Raw genomic sequence first — 21,068 nt, forward strand, 5'->3', positions numbered from 1 at the left:
CTTTTCTGAATTTACTGTATCAGTGTCACATAACTGCTCATCTCACATCCCATTCGCTATTCACCTTGCTAATCAATGTAGTCTACTACTATTTAATGAGAACAAATTGGGTTAATGTTGAGTCAGAGGTTGGCCTATCTATGGATGAGAGGAAGGTAGGATAGGAGAAATGTCTTCCCTAGCGGAAGTGCAACAAACCAACATAGGATTTTGAAAACTCTTTAATGTGTCCTGATTAGCCTACTTACATGCAAGTCTTAAATTGGCTAAATGTTATGGTGTATTTTCCCCAGACAAGTTGTCAATAAAAATCCATCCATTAAGTTTCTCTTATACTGATATTTGGTTTAAAGTAGGTCAATTTAAACACAATATTTGTCCATGTGCAACTCTGACTGCCCACTTCAGCAAACCAGACATAGCAGAGGTCTCACACACAGGTACACACAATAGGACATATTTTAAAAGCATGTAAGTGTATGGCTGCAGTTGTAAGACCAGGTTTTCAGGTAAGGAAACAAGGATGTTTCCTTAATAATATATATTTTTTTTATTACATTACTTAATTAAGGAGGCCAAATGAAGCTCATAAAGATGCAACACTCAGGATAAACTTAGAAAGTAAATTCTAATCAGATATATCAAGTTGTTGGTTGCCCTACAAGAGGAAGACAGCATCTGCTTCTTCAACTCCTTAATCCTCTCAAGGGCACCTGTTGTACCTGGTTAGAAACACATCAGCATTTAATGTAATTTTACACAATACATCAAGGATGAAAAAATGAACACCCATCTTTCCTTTCTTGAAAGGGTCACTTGTCGGCTATGGGTCTAATATTGCATATATATGGGTCTAATATATCTATTTCTGTGTAGGACCTCGTTTCTCAAGTGGTGGGTCCCGAGTCCGACCCAAAAGTGGATCGCAAGCTGGTGTAGGACATATTTTGTCTAATTGTGTGTAGGACTGTGTTTCTCAAGTGGTGGGTCCCGACCCAAAAGTGGCTCGCAAGCTATAGGACATATTGATTCATAAAATCATCTAAATCAACGTCCATATATAACTGTTTTCTATTATTTAAAAGAAAGCTCAAAGACGTATGAAATTACAACAGATCAGAGTGGTTTACAAAGATGCATTTTCACACATTAGTAATGTGTATCAAACCAAACATTTCACTTGACTGTAAAGAATGACTTTGTATTGGAGCTGACCAGCAGCACAAATATAACAAAGCTGACAAGAGTAGACTAGACTAGCTAGAATTTTTGGCTCACTGGCTACCACTACTACACTAGCTGGTGACTGGGCAAATTGTACAGTACCTCCCTGGAATGGAAGACTAACAAGGTAGTTTAGTAAATTAGCTGTAGGTTAAGAGCTAACAGCTAGGCTAACTAACTATACCCGGCCGGCCAATCATATATTGTACAGTACCAGAGGTGTCAAAAGTACTCACATTCATTACCCAAGTAGAAGTATAGATACTAGGGTTTAAAAATACTTTTGTAGAAGTTGAAGTATCAACTCAAGCTTTTTACTCAAGTAAAAGTATAAAAGTACTGCTTTCAAAACTACTTAAAGTATAGAAGTAAAAGTAGTAATGTAAGGGGAAAAAAATGACATTAAGGATAAAAGCTTAGGCCGCACCACAGGGGCCTATAATGCACGACCCCCACCTCCCCCAAAAACAGTTTTTCTAAAGGCCATAATGACTAATGTTGTATTGAAATGTTAATGTTGAAACATTTGGGCTGCACCTGTTCATGCCAATTGAAAATGAACGCATTTTAGTACAATGCAAATACATTAAAGAACCATATATGTTTACAACTTAACATTAACATCTGTTTCATGGAACGGAATATATGATGACTTGTTGCCTATAAGTATTGTAATGGTGCAAAAAGTCAAACTTCAGAGGCATGTTATCAATAGCCTTTATTCAAATTAGACAGTGAGTTTTTGAAATCCATTAGCTTAGCTCGTGGGATTTAGGTGTGCAGAGCTTGCAGCGCATTCGAATGTTGTTTTTTCATTGTTTCCAGGTACGGCCAGGGATGTAGCAGGGTTGGCTGGTCTTCCTGGCTACCAACCTCCTCGCTGGTGCTTGGTTGGGACATTTCGCTCGAGTTCTCTGGAGTCTCTGCCACGGACATCTTAGGCTACATACGTCTGCTATTTCCTTGCTGGAGTGTGACATGTTTGCGTCATGTGCAGGTGTGATGGATCGTGTATAAACCAATAGGGTGTCGAAATGGTATATGTTTATACTTCTCATCCAACCACAATCAAATTCACTCTATCCGGATGGCTCGATTTATCTGGATAGGTTATTTTTTGGTGAGTTTTTTTTGAACGATGACAAGCCGGAATGAAAACAAGCCAAACTGAAATTGGAATAACGCAATTTAAAAAATTTAAGGAGTAGAATGACAGATAATTGCGTGAAAATGTATGGAGTAGAACTACAAAGGTGTCTGAAAAATTATTACTTCAGTAAAGTATGGACACCCAAAATGTCTACTTAAGTTTGGTAACAAAGTATTTGTACTTCGTTACTTGACACCTCTGTACAGTACCTCCCCAAAGTGGTCTCAAACGGAATACTACAAGGTCGCAAGTTAGCTGTAGCTACCTTTAACACTTTTGGTAACCAATGTAGCAGAGATGTGCTGGTGTTGTATCACCCGATGCATGACTCTCTGGATTGGCACCCCCTCGCGGGAGCGCGCGCGATTCAAAGAGTGAAGGATTTCGTCTTGATATCGCATCCAAAAGAAGGGGAGACAGAAGTCTCACATTATACCGTCTTTGTTGTTGAATTCAAGAGAAGGATGTCTGTTATCTGTGTAAATATCAGATGCTATTTTCAACACAAAATCCATTCTTGCTCCACGACATTGCATTCTGAGGAAATATACCCCAGTATGATCATGATTATTGCTACACAAAATGTATTTTGTGTAGCAGGTTCAAAGTATTTCACATGGCATGGCTCTTCATACTAATGTATAGGTTCAAAGGCATGCGATTTTAATGCAGTTAGCCTCAGCTGTCCTGAAAAGGGACCAACGGTTCACATGCCTAAAGCCTACAAAAGACAAGTACTAAAAACTATGTATCAACCATGTATCAACATCAAAAGAACCATCAAATCCTTTTTTATGATAGGAAATATTCTTATTGTTTAAGTCAATGAAATAAATGAAAAAATAACTATTCTGTTTTCAGACCTGTCCACCCCATACATACACATGTATTGGTCAATTTATGCAATTAAATGTACATAATGCTGGCGTAGAAGTATATAAACATATGTGTAACAGACGTGGTCTTGCAAGTTCCGTCAGAGGTATACAGGCCACTGTCCGCTCCGACCAGGAGTCGAACTCACCACCTCTGACTTCCCAAGCGCCACCACTACCAACTACGCCAACGAAAAGCTAGCAATTCGCTGACGCGGGTGGCCTGTTACATACTTGAGGAGTGAGTTTCACCATACACAGGCTACATATGCAGGGGGAAAGCATTTCAAGGCAGGTTTTCCATTAGATGTAAGTGCAATGCACCCCCTGCTAACACTGACTAGGAAAGTGTCACATGCCTGAAACTTACTGTGCTTACTCATACTAGTGCCCTCAGTGTACAGTAAGAATCATTTGAGCTGGGATATACAGAACAGACAATAGAGGGGGGGTGCATCTCACAACAGGCTTGTTGTATTCCTTCTTGTCACAAAATGCACCCCCTACTAACCCTGACTAGGAAAGTGTCACATGCCTGAAACTTACTGTGCTTACGGTGCGTTCACACTGCAGCGGGGCGGGCAGAGCGGGGCGTCGGCTTCCCATTCATTTTCAATGAAACCAGGCGTTGACGCCCGCGTAGGGCATTGTGGGAAGGCGAGCGGGGCGTTGCCGCTTGCGTAGGGCATTGTGGAAAGGCGGGCGGGGCGGCAAAAGTTGGATTTTCTCAACTTTATGTAAATGAAAACGCCAGCGATGGCCAGTAGGGTTGGTTTCTTGTTTCTTGTAACGTAGCAACTGTTTGTCATGGTAAACATTTCTAGGTTTGACAATTTCAAGATGGAAGATCAAGTCATCGTATGTGTGTCTTCATACCCAATATTGTATGACACGTCTATGTTCAATTACAGAGATGTAAACAAAAAAAATTATGCCTGGCGCAGGGTTGCTGAGGTTGTCGGCGTCCCTGGTGTGTTGCATTTTGTACTTTAATTCAGTTTTTCACATTATGTAACTTTCTTCTGTGCTAGCTGCATAGTCTAGCTAGCTCACCCGGCACACGATTGACATTCAATGCTGAAATGCTGGCTGGCAGCCACTCGCTATCCATACAGTGAATGTGTAGTGGCAAGTCATAATCTTGCGATAGATTTGCAGAGATTTCGAGTAATGTAATAAAAGGTTACACATGTCAACGTTAATGTGCGATACATCTTTTTTTCCAGCCGGAACAAGACCCGTTACTGTACATAGAGTGCGGGTGGCATTTAATCTTTCACTTGGCCTAAAAAAAGTGTGGAAAAGATAACTTATTGTGTGCTGTAGATAAGATCATGTCAGATCCAGAATGCGTATCGGATTTTTGCTTAATGTGTGTAAAAGTTGTATTTTGTCTGCACATTTGCCATGACATTATACGAACTACAACAGTGATTTAAGAGAACTACAGCTCTGAATTAATCTGTCTGACACGCCCCCAAGCGTGGTGCACTGTGGGAAGGCCGGCGGTGCAGAGCAGTAAAAAAGTGTGCAGTGTGAACGCACCGTTACTCATACTAGTGCCCTCAGTGTACAGTAAGAATCATTTGATGCTGGGATATACAGAACAGACAATAGAGGGGGGGTGCATCTCACGACAGGCTTGTTTCATTCCTTCTTGTCACGAAATGCACCCCACGCTAACCCTGACTAGGAAAGTGTCATATGCCTGAAACTTACTGTGCTTACTCATACTAGTGCCCTCAGTGTACAGTAAGAATCATTTGATGCTGGGATATACAGAACAGACAATAGAGGGGGGGTGCATCTCACGACAGGCTTAATGCACCCCCTGCTAACCCTGACTTGGAAAGTGTTACATGCCTGAAACTTACTGTGCTTACTCATACTAGCCCCATCTTGTGCAATGAACACACTCTGTGAATTATAGACACTATAAAATTAAAGATATTGAATAAAATTAAATAATATAAACCTTTTATTATTTACAATGCAGTTGCTGTCCCATATTACCTGCTGGTAGGTATTTTGATTTTGGGAAACAGTACAAATGAGCTGACAGGACAACCACTGTCCTGTTGTAGTTATATGCATAACCAATACAATCTAGTGTATGATAAATACGTGAATCCTTTTTTTGTTATTTTCTTTGTTACTAATGTTTATTGAGGTACATCTTCACAAAGTACTTCTTTATGTCAAGGCAGTTCTGTATATCACAGCATCAAATGATTCTTACTGTACACTGAGGGCACTAGTATGAGTAAGCACAGTAAGTTTCAGGCATGTGACACTTTCCTAGTCAGTGTTAGCAGGGGGTGCATTGCACTTACATCTAATGGAAAACCTGCCACGAAATGCTCTCCCCCCGCATATGTTTATATCCTTCTACGCCAGCATTATGTACATTTAATAGCATAAATTGAATACCAATACATGTGTATGTATAGGGTGGACAGGTCTGAAAACAGAATAGTCCATGGTAGGTGAGGGATTATTGTTTTATTTTTTCATTTATTTCATTGACTTAAACATCAAGAATATTTCCTATCATAAAAAAGGATTTGATGGTTCTTTTGATGTTGATACATGGTTGATACATTGTTTTAGTACTTGTCTTTTGTAGGCTATAGGCATGTGAACCTTTGGTCCCTTTTCAGGACAGCTGAGGCTAACTGCATTAAAATCGCATGCCTTTGAACCTATACATTAGTATGAAGAGCCATGCCATGAGAAATACTATGCTATGTGAAATAGCATCTGATATTTACACAGATAACAGACATCCTTCTCTTGAATTCAACAACAAAGACGGTATAATGTGAGACTTCTGTCTCCCCTTCTTTTGGATGCGATATCAAGACAAAATCCTTCACTTTTTGAATCGCGCGCACTCCCGCGAGGGAGTGCCAATCCAGAGAGTCATGCATCGGGTGATACAACACCGGTATTACAAGCCAACTGGTTTTAAGCCTACTGGAGCTAAGTCCTCTGTGAAATAGCAGACTACTGTTTCCAAAAGTAGATCTCAGTGTTTTCCCTATGTTGATTTTCTCGTGGCGGCCCGCCACAGCTGAATTTCTGCCGCCACGGTATCAGAAATAGGGCTGTACAAGATTTTAGTATGAAAGCAAATCGTGACCAAAATTAAAATTAAAATGCATTTCCAGAAATGCATTTTCATTTTAAGAATGTGGCTGCACATTGACCAAAATTCAAATGAAAATGCATTTCCAGAAATGCATTTTCATTTGAAGAATGTGGCTGCATTATTTGACTCATAAATGAAATTAGTAATCAATCATCCTATTTGCATTTTAATTTTCTTCTTTAAGACTGCTCATTCTTTCCCTTAATTAAAATGAAAACAAAAAAGACATTTGAAATTTTATTTTCAAAATATGCCCCAGCACATAGATACCAAAATTCAATTTGAAATGTAAAATTTGAAAAAGGCCCCACAACATTCAGCCGTTCCAGGACTGAAGAGAGGTTTACTATGGCAACCTCATTAATGTGTACGTGATGGCAGAGTATGCAGCCAAGCTCTCTGTGACTTGTTCTACTCGGTCACGGGCATCAGACTCAAATATACTATTAGTTTCTACCAGCTCAGCTAATTCTATCAGTGTCTGCACAATTTGAGGGAGTACCATGATCTGTGATGCGTCCTCTAAAGACCCCGCAATTCAATCAATTTCCCGGCACATTTGCCATGTAATGCAATGCGTATGTGCACACCGCCCCCTACCGAACAAGATCGGTAGCTCGGTCAGCAGGGAGCTGAAGAAGAGCGGCTACTGACGTCACTCTGCTGCGCCGCTCAGAATGCATTTTCGTTTTCGAATTATGGGCAGTTCTTTGCGGGCAGAACACGAAAATGAAAATGCAATGTCCGCTCTGTTTTCTTTTTGATTATGGCATAACATGTGCAGTCTTGAGGAAGAAAATGCAAATAGGATGATTGATTACTAATTTTATTTATGAGTCAAATAATGCAGCCACATTCTTAAAATGAAAATGCATTTCTGGAAATGCATTTGAATTTGAATTGTGGTCACAATTTTGCAGCCACGTTCTTAAAATTAATTTTCAAATTTGACATTTCAAATTGAATTTTGGTATTTATTTGCTGGGGCATATTTAGAAAATTAAATTTCAAATGTATTTTTCGTTTTCATTTTAATTAAGGGAAAGAATGAGCAATCTTAAAGAAGAAAATTTAAATGCAAATAGGATGATTGATTACTAATTTAATTTATGAGTCAAATAATGCTGCCACATTCTTAAAATGAAAATTTCTGGAAATGCATTTTCATTTGAATTTTGGTCACGATTTGCTTCCATATTTTAGGCCGTCTATCAGCAGTGATTGTTAGAGTGCATTTCGGAGAATAGCAAGGACACGCGGTTCACAGCGCAGTTGAGATTGCGTGTGTGCGTCCTTGAGAACTGTAAGTCGTATAACTTATGTTGTCAGTTCATTAAAGCCCGTTATTGTATTAGTCTACAGTTATTGCAAATTTAAGTTAACTGGTGATTTTCGTTGTTTGTATTCTTCCCCTGCTAGCATAATTGCATGCCTGTTGATTCGATAGCGATTGCTGCCCTTGCTCACGTTTGTATTTTAGGTGCATTATTATGCTGAAGTAGTTTTAAGTAATAGTGGGTATATTGTTATTATTTGCTACAGAATGCTTAGCCTATCAAGATCAAATGAAGCCGACAGTGTACATGCATTCGAGTACCTCGATAGGCTAGGCTATACTGACCATTTACAATAAGTTGTTATGTCAATTATTAATTGGCAGCATATTTCTGCCATTTAGAACATACTTTAAGTAGCCTAACTGTATTGCTTTACGGAAACAGGACAACAATATATGCAATATTACATTTGTTATTCGATTATTACATTAACCTACTCCAAAATATAGGGTTAGAACTTTATTTCGCCCGCGAGGGGGGCGGACAGAGATGCCCCCGCTGCAAAAAAAAAATCCTAAGGGAAACACTGGATCTACTAGTTTAATAATATCAGTTTACATTTTTGTCTTTTCTGTAAAATGTGAAGCAATTGGACATAAGATTACATTAGATCATTGGTCAAGTAGATTAAGCTCAACCAGAGTCTCTGTGAGACACAGAAATCAGTTGTCGGCTCTCACAGCTTTTATTGGCAGGGAATTCCTCCTTTCATTGTGATTTAAGTGCTGAGGCTTTGTCCATTGTTCCTTTCTGGCAGATATTAGCTGCTTTTCAACCACAGGGTCGGGGGCAAGGCTGAGAATGGAATAAGGGACCTTGAATCATGATTTGGACCCAATATTAATGTCCCTGGACATCCATTTAAATACCGCAGGGAAAGAATAACAATCTTTGGAGATAGCTAGCGGAGAAGGAATTACTGTGCAATTTGTATAAGTGAATGGGACCCTGTTGATATTTCGAGGAATGCTCTAGGAGTTTCAACGGTTGTGTAAATATGATGTTGTGTTGCATCATCTCAAACACACATTCTGAGCTTAGATGCATCTAACTGTAAGATGGAGTCCTGGACTGTAAAAAAAGTTGGATAATTATAATATAAATTTGCTTATCAGTATATGATGGGTGTATATGATGTTACAGTAAGTATTTGGAAGTTATAGTTCTTCTAATACTCACTGAAGGATATTTATCCTAGGGTTCTAATGGACAGGGCATTGAAAGTCAATTAGTAGTATATTTAAAGAAAAGCACTCGTCAGTCACCGAAAAATAGGATGAATGAATTAGCCACACTGGATGCTATTCAGTCCTCTTGTATGACAAGGTGGAGTAAAGACCGCCTGAGAACTGTGGCCCTAAAACAAAAACATCCCTGGGTGAACACATGGCTGGATTATTTAGGCACTTATATTCATGACCTGACCAAGACCCCCTCCTTCCTCTTTGTCCATTTTCCCCCTAGTGTTCTCAAGCCTCTTTAGAGGGATGTTGCTTTGGTGTGGATGGGGTGAAGAGTTGGTAGGGGTTTGAACAGACAAGATTATTGTTCCAAAGCTTGAGAAGGAGAGCGACAGACGGCACGCCAGTCAGGAGGCCCCCAGGTGATCACGCCCTTTCCGATTGTATGTTTTTCTTAGAGGTGTCTCACTCGGACACAAAAAAAACTGAAACAAATTCAAAGCTAAGCTGCATCCTCACCCTCTCATTCCGATTCATGGCCCTTCATTCTACCATTGTTCTCTTTCAGGATCCCCACGACCTGTTCACAAGACCCCATGCATCATGAATACCCAATAAAAACAATCACTCCATGGTGAATTGGACCCCAAAAAGGTGCCTAGAAAATAGTTATGGTCTTGGCAGAGTTCTTTAGCATGGAAACCATCTGTGCTCTCCAGCCCCCTGTTCCCAACGTGAATAGGATAATTGAGTTTTAAATACTATGTACAGAATAGAACCTCCCAAACTGATTTGTATTCTTTAGAATGTGGGAGGGTCATGGGGGCTAACCTCCATGGCTTCACACCACATCTGCCCCTCCATCTATTGAACTCCATTGAGTGCCCAATCATTTACCACACTCAATTAAGCCCTCATAATCCTCTCATTGAAACCCCCCAGCTCTATCACACCCACACCCACTGGTCCCACCTACCATGGAAAAGTGGCAACAAACGAGACTTTAGTGACTGTTTTCTTTAGAAAAGGGAGGTGACAATTGAGATTGATGGCACTCTCATGTCATAGGGTCCCTCTTCGTACCCTGAACCCCTCAACAGTGGAAGAGGCTCTGCCATTGAACAGGACGACCATGCCACAGCAGCTGGTGATAATCTGGTGAGAGGCTGCTGGCAACCTTGGCGTGTTCCTCGCTCTGTTTGTTGCCCATTGTCCCACAGCCAATGCATTTGCTTGCCTTTTCACTCAAGTGTTACAATTCATTTGTGGAGATTTCAATAGCCACGGCCTCCAGGCACAGGCAGTTTTGCGAGAGGCTTCCCAGAAGGAACTGCCAAATGGACTAAATGCCAATGGTGTGCCATTGTTGGGAACTAATGTCAGCCCTCTCTTTTTTAATCCCTATTATCACAGCATTACTGTCAATGCCCAAGTGAAATTGAATTGAAATGATCCCCTCAGAAAAGCCACATTTTGGAGGCTGCTATGCAAATGGTATCTCTGTAATCAACAACTATAACAAAACCATAATTTTTTTAAATAAATAATAACAACATTCTAAATGTACTGCATGAAACTAACACCACACATTTTTGTGCATCACCTTGAAAATGGAACTGGTTAATTTACTGGTTAATTTGGTGTGTGGGGGTGGTGGTGGGTGAGTGGGAGTATCCTCTTGTCTCGAGGGATATCTATTCCACTAGGCCTAACCCTAACCCTTACACTGTTATTGTATGCTTAACTCATTAATGTCCTGTCAGTCGAGGCCCGATGCTATGTTATACTTTCTTTGTCTTGACCTTTGACTCTGTGTCCCCTTCCATTTACACCACTAGCCTTCAATGACACAAATGCATCCATGCACTAATTACTGCAACATACAACAGGACACACAGACACATCTCTTTTTCATCTTGGTTGTTTAACAGCAACATTCAACTGCAAAGTTTGGGCCAACATTCTCAAGTGATTATCTGTGTTCTAGACACAACAATCAGAAGTATTTATTTAAAACATATTTGCCAGCCGGGAACTGAGTCACTGGCACTGCTGTCATCGCTAGGGGTCCTTATTTAGGTTTCTTGAAGGAGACTTGGTGGTAACAGGGCTTGGGGGTTGTCATGCCCTTTCCTTTTAATCATTCCATGGCAACCCTAGTTTGTCAGCACCCCCTGATGTATTGAATGGCACTGCTATGTTCTTCCATTAAAGGGTGACATCGTCTTCCTGTCGGCTTATGAACAGCCTAATGAGCAGCCTTGCTCTTTATTTTAAGATGCTGAGCTTATGACTTGTTCCCCTTACAAACTCTGCCACTTGGCTGAATTTTTCCCCTTGTGGACAAAGCCACAAGGTTTTTTGTGGTTTTGATGCTTTTTCTCTGAGTGCAGTTCAACAAATTATCTCTTCTTTTACACTCCTCTTTGCAAAGCAAGGGAGAGGCACAAACACAGTGACAAAGTCTTTTAATTTGAGTTTGGATTGTCTTGCTCTTTTATTGCATTGTGAACAATTATGGCTACAATAAGCAATCTATAAAAACACTTACAGACCTTTAATACACTGTTAAATACTTTCCCAGGGATGTTGAGAGCAATCATTACAGGCATGGAGTGACATAGGTCTTTATCCTCAAGGCAGACGTTGTGAGTGAAAACCCTGGATGGCTGTCATTTGATATTTGGATTTTGTTTAACTTTAGGGCTAGTTTAGATGGTAGCAGCTCCAGAGCTTAGGCTTGTCAACTTTGCATGGATAAGGTTGATAAAACAGTTGGTGCCATTTCAAATGTGCAAACTGAAAGGGTAGATTACAGAACCAATATGTCTTCAAATATCTTTTGAATATCCTGTATCCAGATTGGTGACTGATGGGGTGTAATTGTGATCAAATGGATTTTTCAGGTGTATTAAAATACCTGAAAACCATTCTGATGTGACAAATCTCCAATGTTGCTGTAAACATGACAGACAGTATATTTCATCTTTATTCTCAGGGTTTTTAGTCATCTGGTTTCCATTACCCCCCCCCCCCCCACGCACTTCAGAGCCCTTGGAGGGTCAGCAGCAACACTCCCATGTTGCAGGCACACAACTTTATTATGTTGGCCTCTAAAGTGCAAGAACAGGAGAAAAAGAGGGAGAATGAGGGGCCAGAGAGACCACTGGCTTCTGTTCATAAAACTAACTGTAAACTAAATGTTACCCCCTCTCTCTCTACCTCCTTGTCTTGCCCTAGTTGTACAGTCTTCTACAAGGGATTAACAGAAGCATGTTGTGATGGAAGTAGCGTCCAGGTCCAAGCAGATGCACATGGTCCTGAGGTCACTCTGAATGAGGTGTATTGTGAGGTCACATTCTTTTAGCTGGGTGTGCAAGCCAAGTTTGTATTAGCCAGAGATTAGATGAATCCCATCCATTGTGATGGGCTGCCAGCTTTGAGGATACAGCAAGGAATTCGGTCCCTTCGTCAATATCCGAGCCCAATAGGATTTTATAGAGCTGCAGCATGGTTCAACCTTGTTAACAATCCTAGAGTCCCTTACTTGTACTATGTTACTAGAAGGGACCAGCTGAAGCAAAGTAGCTTGTAAGTCCTGTGTTGCTTTAAAAAACAGACCAATGAAGATTGCTGCATTCGTTATTGTTCATTTTTTCAAACTCGGCAACAGTCAAGTCATGTTGGGAATATATTTAAATACAAATATTGCTGAAATGTGACATTTTACACATCGTTCCCCTTCGTATATAAAAAGAGGAAATTAGTCCAGAAGAGAAAATAAGTCTGTAGACCTATCCATCAACAGGAGCAGTAGTTCTTGCTGTGTGTGTATATAGACCATGGCACATTGACTGGAAACTGTGCATGGAGCTAGAATTTGAGTAAATGTTCTGCGTGTGAGAAATGCATATAAAACACATCACATAGCAAAGTCATGGGAAAACAGTTATTGTCCCTTTATGATGCAAACCAAGGAAGGTAATTTATTTACCCATATCTAAATTAATCTGTAAAACCTTTATATACTATTAATATAATTCACAAACACCTGATCATTGGATGGATTGGAGTGTTTCTCATGTGTTACAAATCAGTTTAAGGTTTAAATAAGTATTATTTCTAATCTAAAATTGCTAACTGAATTTTTTCTTTCAAAATGATCTTGCACTGATGATGTATGCCAACATCTCAATTACTCAACAAGAACAACAGTCATCTTCTTAAATCTGAGTTAATGTGCTGGTTAGACTGTTAAATTTGATAGCAACATAATACAAAAGAATTCAGAGATTTTACTCATTATTATCATGAATAAATTCTTCATTAAGTAACATTAGAATTTACTGTAGCATCCTAAGCCCAACTATTCTAAATGGTCATTTAAAGTATTAAGCCCCATGTTCAGGGGGGTTTCTAATGTAATTGTTTCTTCACACTTTTGACAATGTTAAGAATCCGCCACACTCCCAACGTATTCAAACAAAGATTAGGAAGAGGCCCATGACTGCTTCACACAATATAAACCCTGATATAGTTAGAGCCTTCCGTGTCAAACCAAACAGAAAATCCACCCATTTTATTCCTCTTGCCCTCTCTTTCTAACAAGAGACATGGTTTCATGACAGTGAAACTCATCTGCTTAAATGGAAACTTTCTTGCTCTGATGAGGTTGAATGTAATGTTTAAATACCGTGACAAGCAAAAGAGAGGAGATGCATTATGCCCTACATTGTGAATTGACACACACTTTTTTTTTACTGCAAATTGGCCTTAAAATTTTCTTTTCCAACGTTTTCTTCAATTTCTTATTGTATTGTTTATATTGGATACATTAAAAGGGTGAGTGGCATCCTTGTATAGAATTAAAGTGACTGCACATTTATACAGAATGAGTGTGAACACGTCATTCTACTGTATATCTGCATTGTGTGTTGACAGACTGGAACTTGTAGCGGAAAAGGACTCCAATGATGACACAGGATCTGCCTTCCCATCATGCAGTTACTAATGGTCCCTTTTAGTTTCAATGGTTCATTTCAGGGTCTCCTGCTCCCAGTATCATCCTCTGGGTCTCAACCAGGCAACAGGAAAGATCCCTCCATCTGCTGTTCCACTCAATCTGCCACACATACACACACACACACACACACACACCAAACCCACAACTCAAACAGCCATACAAGAAAAATAACCAGGAAGATTGGATGAGAGCATAGGGATGCTATCTATCCTCACCTCGACACACTCTGTAAACCACAAACCACAAAAATACACTGCCTAGGTCAATGTGGTTTGTAGACAAAAATATTCAATTTAGAACCAATTGAATATCAAGCATGTATTGTATTTGTCAGTGGAATATACCATATGATTAATTGGGTGTGCCTGGCTTTGGCAACCTATATTCTCCCTCATATATCTTTTTATCATTATTATGATTGTCCCACCCTTAAAAACTCAGTCAAAGTGAAGCTAACTAGCTAGCCAAAGTCACAAATGTTACTAACTTCACTAACGTCTCAAACGTCACAAACGTCACAAATCCACACACGATAACCTTTAGTAGAACAGCAGTTTAGTAACTCGTCTATGATATCAACACCCTGTATTTTTGTACCCCCTTTGACTGATTAGCTCCTTCTCCAAATGTTTGCATGTTTGACATTAGTTTAAACAATACGTTTGGAGGTGATATAGTAAAAAACGAAAACTGCCCCAACTGCAACAAACCCAACCAGACCTCACAATTTCCCCAGAAATTTTACCCTTTCTAGTTCATAACACAATTATCATTAATACAGTCAAGTATAGCCTACATAACATCTATGAATACAGCACTGTATAAACCCACCTGGTTTTAACGAAATCAATTAAATATCGATCTAATCTAAAGTGACAATACACTGTACAAATGACAGTAAAAATAGTGCCTATATTAAGGTCAACAGGTAATCAAGGACTAGATGTGTTCAGTTATAACAGTATTGCAGAGGTTAGTGCCAAGGAACGGTTTGTATTTGACAAGAAAGACACAGTGCAATAATAACATAATTTCAACTGCACTGCAACAACAACAAAATTATAAAATGACAACATTTTGCACATTTTTGAAACATTGTAAAATGTCATAGGTGATGTAGGCCTACATAATTCATATACAAAATGAATGTATTTTTAGTGCATCCAGGTACAATGTGTATACATGTTAAGTCTGAAATCGACATTTCAAACTTAACATTTAAAAACTTTAAAAATGTTACCTTTCCTAAAATACATCTGAATGTTATGTCAGGTCACTTCAATATTAATAAATCAACAAGAGGTTTCAAAGCTGGTCTGAAAATCACAATGAGCCGCACTGATAATGACTTGCAACTGTAAAGGATTGTATAATATGACACCCACAGTGAGTGCCAATACAATGTGCCCAAAACTGGTTAAAAAACAAAAGAAACTCGTAACAAAAGCATTGACCAATCAAAAGTGAGAAAATAGACAACTCTGAATGATGGGTCCTGTGGTCTTGTATCTGAGACTGAAAGGATCATTTTCAGAGAAAAACGATTGCTAAGGCATATGAGCAGCATGAGATTAAAATAAGTAATCTTATGATTTACTCATCTGGATCATCCACCCTATGACCTTTTCCACTCTGAGGTTCATTTAAACACTGGCACAAGGCCGACAAAACACACGCAAAGCCAACCAAACAGCCAAAGGTTTTAATATAAAGTTCAGCCTAGGTGTGCCTCACGTATCACACACACGAGGAAGTGGAAAAAGACTCGGGGCAATTCATGTCCTGTTACATTTAAACAAATCTACATGAATTGATGGTCACATTCTGCAGAGGGCAGTGACCAGATTTCATACAATCCATTTCTGGCATAGTATGCCATGAGATGGGATCTTCTTTTTATGCTTTCATAGCTTCCCTGACCACAAGTATGAATATATGCCCATGTTGTTGTCACTCCACCCAAATGACTCTCATGTGGCCAGACTCCTGAAACCACCATTGAGAAGTGGTTTGAGACATCTTTGGGTTGTGTTGCTGGAAAACTGGTGGATGGATGGTGCATTAAAAGTGCAAAACTATTCCTTGTGTGATGCGGAACAACAATGATTCTTCACCTTTTGAATTTAACAAAAAAATTAGTATGTTGGGAATCTAGATAATTTTATTGTATTCTTTTCTCTGTTATCAAATTTACAACTGGCAGATAAATGGTAAGATGCATGTCAAAAGTGCTTCTGCAATACAATTAAGAGACAAGAAATGTTGTTATAGATATTTATGTTTTCTTGTAAAGATGATTGTCCATAGTGCTGCCATGGGGTGATTTTTACCAGTGTTTATACTTATAAAAAAACTTATAAAAATACGAAATATTTAATTCATTTTCCCTTTAAGTGCCAGTTCCTAGCTCAGTCCCATTTAAGGGTGGAAAAAAACATCCACTTATCTTGAGGAGACCATTGCCATTCAATTCAGTCAAGGTGAGGGTGAGGTAATGCAGAAGAGAGCTCCAAAAGCTCTAAAATATCCCTCTGATCTTGTCTATAAAATGCCATGACTATCAGATTGAAAACTGTGAAGCGTTTCTTCACTCGAGGATGAGAAACCAAATGGCACATATGCATACTTGTTTAGAACAGCTGTAAAACAAGCACAAAATATTTTTACTGACTGAATATAATGTCTGTAATAAAATTAAAAAATAAACTGTTGATGCATACTGATGCGTACATCTCCTGGTGACATGTGTTGGGAATCTGATTAAACACATGATGAAATGCTAAACAGATACACTAACTTTTATCAGCTATTCACTATCAGCAAAGGAGACAAAAAGGTGACTTGTTAAATGGCAAAGGCGCCAACTTAATCAGCTACTGGTCAAGGCCTTCCATTCCCTAGTGGCCCTTACAAACAACACACCAGATCGCTACCACACCCATAGAATTAATACCAATGGCAAGCATGAGCTTCACAATAAAAAAATACAGCTGCAAGCAGCGATGCAGGTTCCTCCGCAAAATATTATAAACATAAACACTGCAGAAGATCAAGACTTTTGACAACAAGAGAGCAAAACGACTTCATGTTTGGCCACCATTAGATCCAGATTCTCAGTCAATGCACAACTAACTGAAATCATGCGGTCAACTGGGCAAGACAGCTTTCATATTCAGCTTCTAGCAAGAAGAGCCTGTAGCAGTTCAGCAGCCGACTCTCTAGTCCGATTAAACTATACAACATACACAATCAGGGTGACCAACAAGATTATATTAACTAACCAACAATAACATTACAAACATCTAAATGAACAAACACAACAAGTGAAATCCCTCGCAAGGCTGTTGTAACCAAACTATTTTCCACAAGTCTTTGCATTTTTGGACATGCCGCACTGCATGCTGGGTACCCAAGGGTGCTGACGCTTATTATCTGGCTGTGCTCCAACTGCGTGATATGAGTATTAGTTTTTTGTCAGCTTTGGGACAAAGGTTAAGAAAAGTTTGACATTTCAAAGTTAAATTGCATGAAATTGTGCATGGTATTTCAGAATGATGTCTGCCTGTTTAACTAAACAAGTAATCAAAATTATGACAGGCCAAAAGACTGTGCCTGGATTCGAACCTGTGGCATTATGCTTTGCAGTACAATGCTTCAACCCATTGAGCTACCCGCAAGGCTGAGAAATTCAGATCTGTTTCTGTCCGCCCCAAAAAAAGATCCTGCAGCATAGCTTGTTCGATTCGGCCAAAGCTTAAACAGCTGTAATTCAATGATTTTTTGACATATCAAGGTGAAATTGCGCATGGTACTTCAGAACGATGTCATCCTTTTTAACTAAACATGTATTCAAATTCAAGACAGATTCAGTGTTGCTGGATTTGAACCTACGACCTTGAACTTTGCAGGTCACCGTTCCAGCTCGTTGAGCTATTCTCAGTGTTGAGTCTTCGCATGTTCAGTTACTGAACAAAAAAAAGCTGTTTCTCCAATGGCAAGCATTGTCAGATTTGGTCCAAGTTCAAACAGCTGTAATTCAGGCATATTTTGACATATCAAGGTGAAATTGTTTATGGTACTTCATGGGCGTGTCACCTTAAAGCCTATTAGGTTTGAAAACCCATCATTCAAAATAAACTTTGATTTAGTGACACAAACAAATTGAGGCAATGTGGAAATTTACATAAATACACCCCTTTCAGCTATTTAGTATTTTATTCAATTGCTATAAGTAACGTTTTTAAATACGTCAATGATACATATCTGTACAAAATCTCAAGTTAATTAGACCTTTGGTTCAAGAGAAGAGGAATTTTGAAGGTTTTCCCAAATTATCACTGTACAGGAAAATCCATCATGGTGGACCTTATAGGTCCTTGAGACTTTTTTGTTCCTCAAGAAAAATGAGGCATGCACACCAAGTTTCAGAAGAATTTGAGCAATGGGGTGGAAATGCTATCACTTAGAAAATCGGACATTTGGGCGTCGCCTGTGGGGCCCCCTATGATCTGATGTGGGCCAGTCTGTGTTTGGGCAGTAGTTGTGGCATGTTGTATCAATATGCCAAATTTCAAAACTTTTTACCGATGTGTTCATGAGATAAATTACTAGAATAATAATAATAATAATAATAATACCAACAAACACAATAGGGTCTTCCTGACGGAGGAACCCTAAAAAGGACATAGCTTGCATTATTCACTTTTTGTTCTTATTATTGAGTTGTTAAGTACGCCTCTTGGAGGAGGGAACACAACGTCCCGCTGCTAGTAACCCCCCCCCCCGATGGGGTCAGAGAACAGGTGTGGGGTCGTAGGTGTGAGGAAAGGACACAAAGATTGTGGTACCGTTTTGGTGGCCAAAACACGGTAACATGGGGATGGATGAAACCAAAGCAAAGAAAGTAAAATAAATCACACCCCTGACTGACACGCCAGTCGGCGCACCACGCAAAAATACAGGGGGTGGTCCGCCCAGGTCTTACCTAGTGTGCGTAGACAAGGTACAGCTACGGGTATTGTATGCCCATGGGCCTCTTGCCTAAGCACTCCCAAGGCGCTTTCCCCTCCCCCCTGGAAACAGAAAAAAATACACGTTATGTCTGTCGCACAGACTAATAATAAATTAAAATAGGTTTAGCACCAAATGCGTAACACAGAGTAACACAGTAACAAGGACCACAGCCAACAGTCAGCTGTCCCTTTTCTGTTGGCAGAGAGACATGTAGAAGCTTATATAGGCAGAGGTGGAGGTTGAATCCAGCTGCAGTCAATGAGGAGGGGGGAAGAGGGGGATCCTAAAAGGGAAACACACACAGACAACCAACAACACAAGACTGGGGAACGTTAGAGAGTTATTCCCATAAATGTTTCTCAATAAATCTCCTGTCCGAGACAGCAATAGATAGAAATAGACAATAATTTTAAGTTACTTTTTAATCGCCACAGTTATCATATCAATGTGCTGAGCTTTGAATGAATGTTGGTTTAGTGGAGCTTTGAATGAATGTTGGTTTAGTGGTAGGTTGTTTTTCAGAGAAAATCTCATAAAAAACTTCAGTGGTTGTGGAGGATTCTGTGTGCCCATGCAGTTTTCAGCTCCATAATCTAGGCTGTTACCATATCCAGTAGGAGGAAACCTATTGTTTTTGTTAGTATTCTTCTTATTATTATTATTATTATTGTTATATTTCTCTGCTAAATGGCCCAATAGCTCAAAAAGTCCTGGACCCGATTTTTTCCAATTTGGCCCAATGATTCAACAGGTCACTCATTACTCCCAGACGGCTAGTGGCCCATGTACGCCCATAGGTGGCGCTATAAAACACGCCCAAAGTCTACGTGATTTCCCCAACGCCCCATTATTCCACAATGCCTGAAAATTGGTATACATGCCTTATTTCTCATGGGGAACAAAAAAGCCTCAAGAACCCATGAGGTCCGCCATGATAGATTTTGCTGTACTGTCCAAATTTGGTACAACCTTCAAAACCCTTCTCATGAACCATAGATCCAATCGACTTGAAATGTGTTACAGATACGTAGAATATATGTCTTTACATAGGGTGCCATGGAATAAGAAATACAATACAAAATGGCTGAAAGAAGTGTATTTATGTAAATGTCCAAATTGCCTCAAAATTCTTTTTGTTAATAAATCAAATATAATTTTGACTGATTGTTTTTCAAACCTAATAGGGTTCAAGACGACATAAATCTCTAGTACCATAAACAATTTCACCTCCGTATGTCAATATATGATTGAATTTGAGTAGTTTAAACTTTGGCTGAATCTGACAACTCTTACCACAGAAGAAACTGCGTACTTTTTTATACAGTAACTCAGTGGTTCTCAACCCTGTCCTCAGGGACCCCCTGTCCTGCATGTTTTAGATGTTTCCCTCCTCCAACACACCTGATTCAAATAAAAGGGTCGTTATCTAGCTCTGTAGAAGCCTGGTAAAACGAACATGCATTTGAATCATGTGTGTTGGAGCAGGGAAACATCTAACACAAGCAGGACAGGGGGTCCCTGAGTACAGGGTTGAGAACCACTGCAGTAACTGAACATGACAATATTGAACACGGAGAATAGCTCAATGGACTGGGACAGTGACCTGCAAAGTATAAGGTTGCAGGTTTGAATCCAGCCGCAGTCTTTTAGCCTGTCTTAAATGTGAATATCTGTTTAGTTAAAAAGGATGTCATCATTATGAAATACCATGCGCAATTTCACTTAATTCCACTTTGAAATGTGAACCGCTTCTTGACCTTTGTCCCAAAGCTGACCAAAGCCAATTCTATGCCCTTTCTACTCATACATTCTCAACAGTTGGTGTGTAGCAGAGAGGATAGAGAGTCTGCCTTGTAACCAAATCCCCATTCAGACTATTGTAGTTGGCCCAACATGAAGTAGTTTTGCTCTCTTTTTGTCCAACTCTTGACCTTCTACAATGTACATTTTAATAATATTTTGCCATTTTGCGGAGGAGCCCGCATCGCTGCTTGCAGCTATATTTATTATAATTATACTTAGGACTAGGAGTCTATGGCAGCCCATAGAACCGATTCGTGCGAAGTTTTGAAATTTGGCACACTGATTGGGAACAGTCTCCTGATTATTGTCAC

General features: G+C 39.5%; 1 long non-coding RNA gene across 1 annotated transcript; it reads left to right on the top strand.

Moving 5' to 3' along the window:
- Nucleotides 1-7,610: 7,610 nt before the first annotated feature.
- Nucleotides 7,611-10,499, top strand: LOC146238125 (uncharacterized). Its single transcript, XR_014740654.1, has 4 exons — nucleotides 7,611-7,703; nucleotides 9,202-9,340; nucleotides 9,487-9,572; nucleotides 9,987-10,499. It is a non-coding gene; the product is annotated as an uncharacterized LOC146238125 (long non-coding RNA).
- The last annotated feature ends 10,569 nt before the right edge of the window (nucleotides 10,500-21,068 follow it).

The sequence above is a fragment of the Hypomesus nipponensis genome, chromosome 21 (assembly GCF_054491055.1).
Source record: "Hypomesus nipponensis isolate SF chromosome 21, ASM5449105v1, whole genome shotgun sequence".
NCBI lineage: Eukaryota > Metazoa > Chordata > Actinopteri > Osmeriformes > Osmeridae > Hypomesus > Hypomesus nipponensis.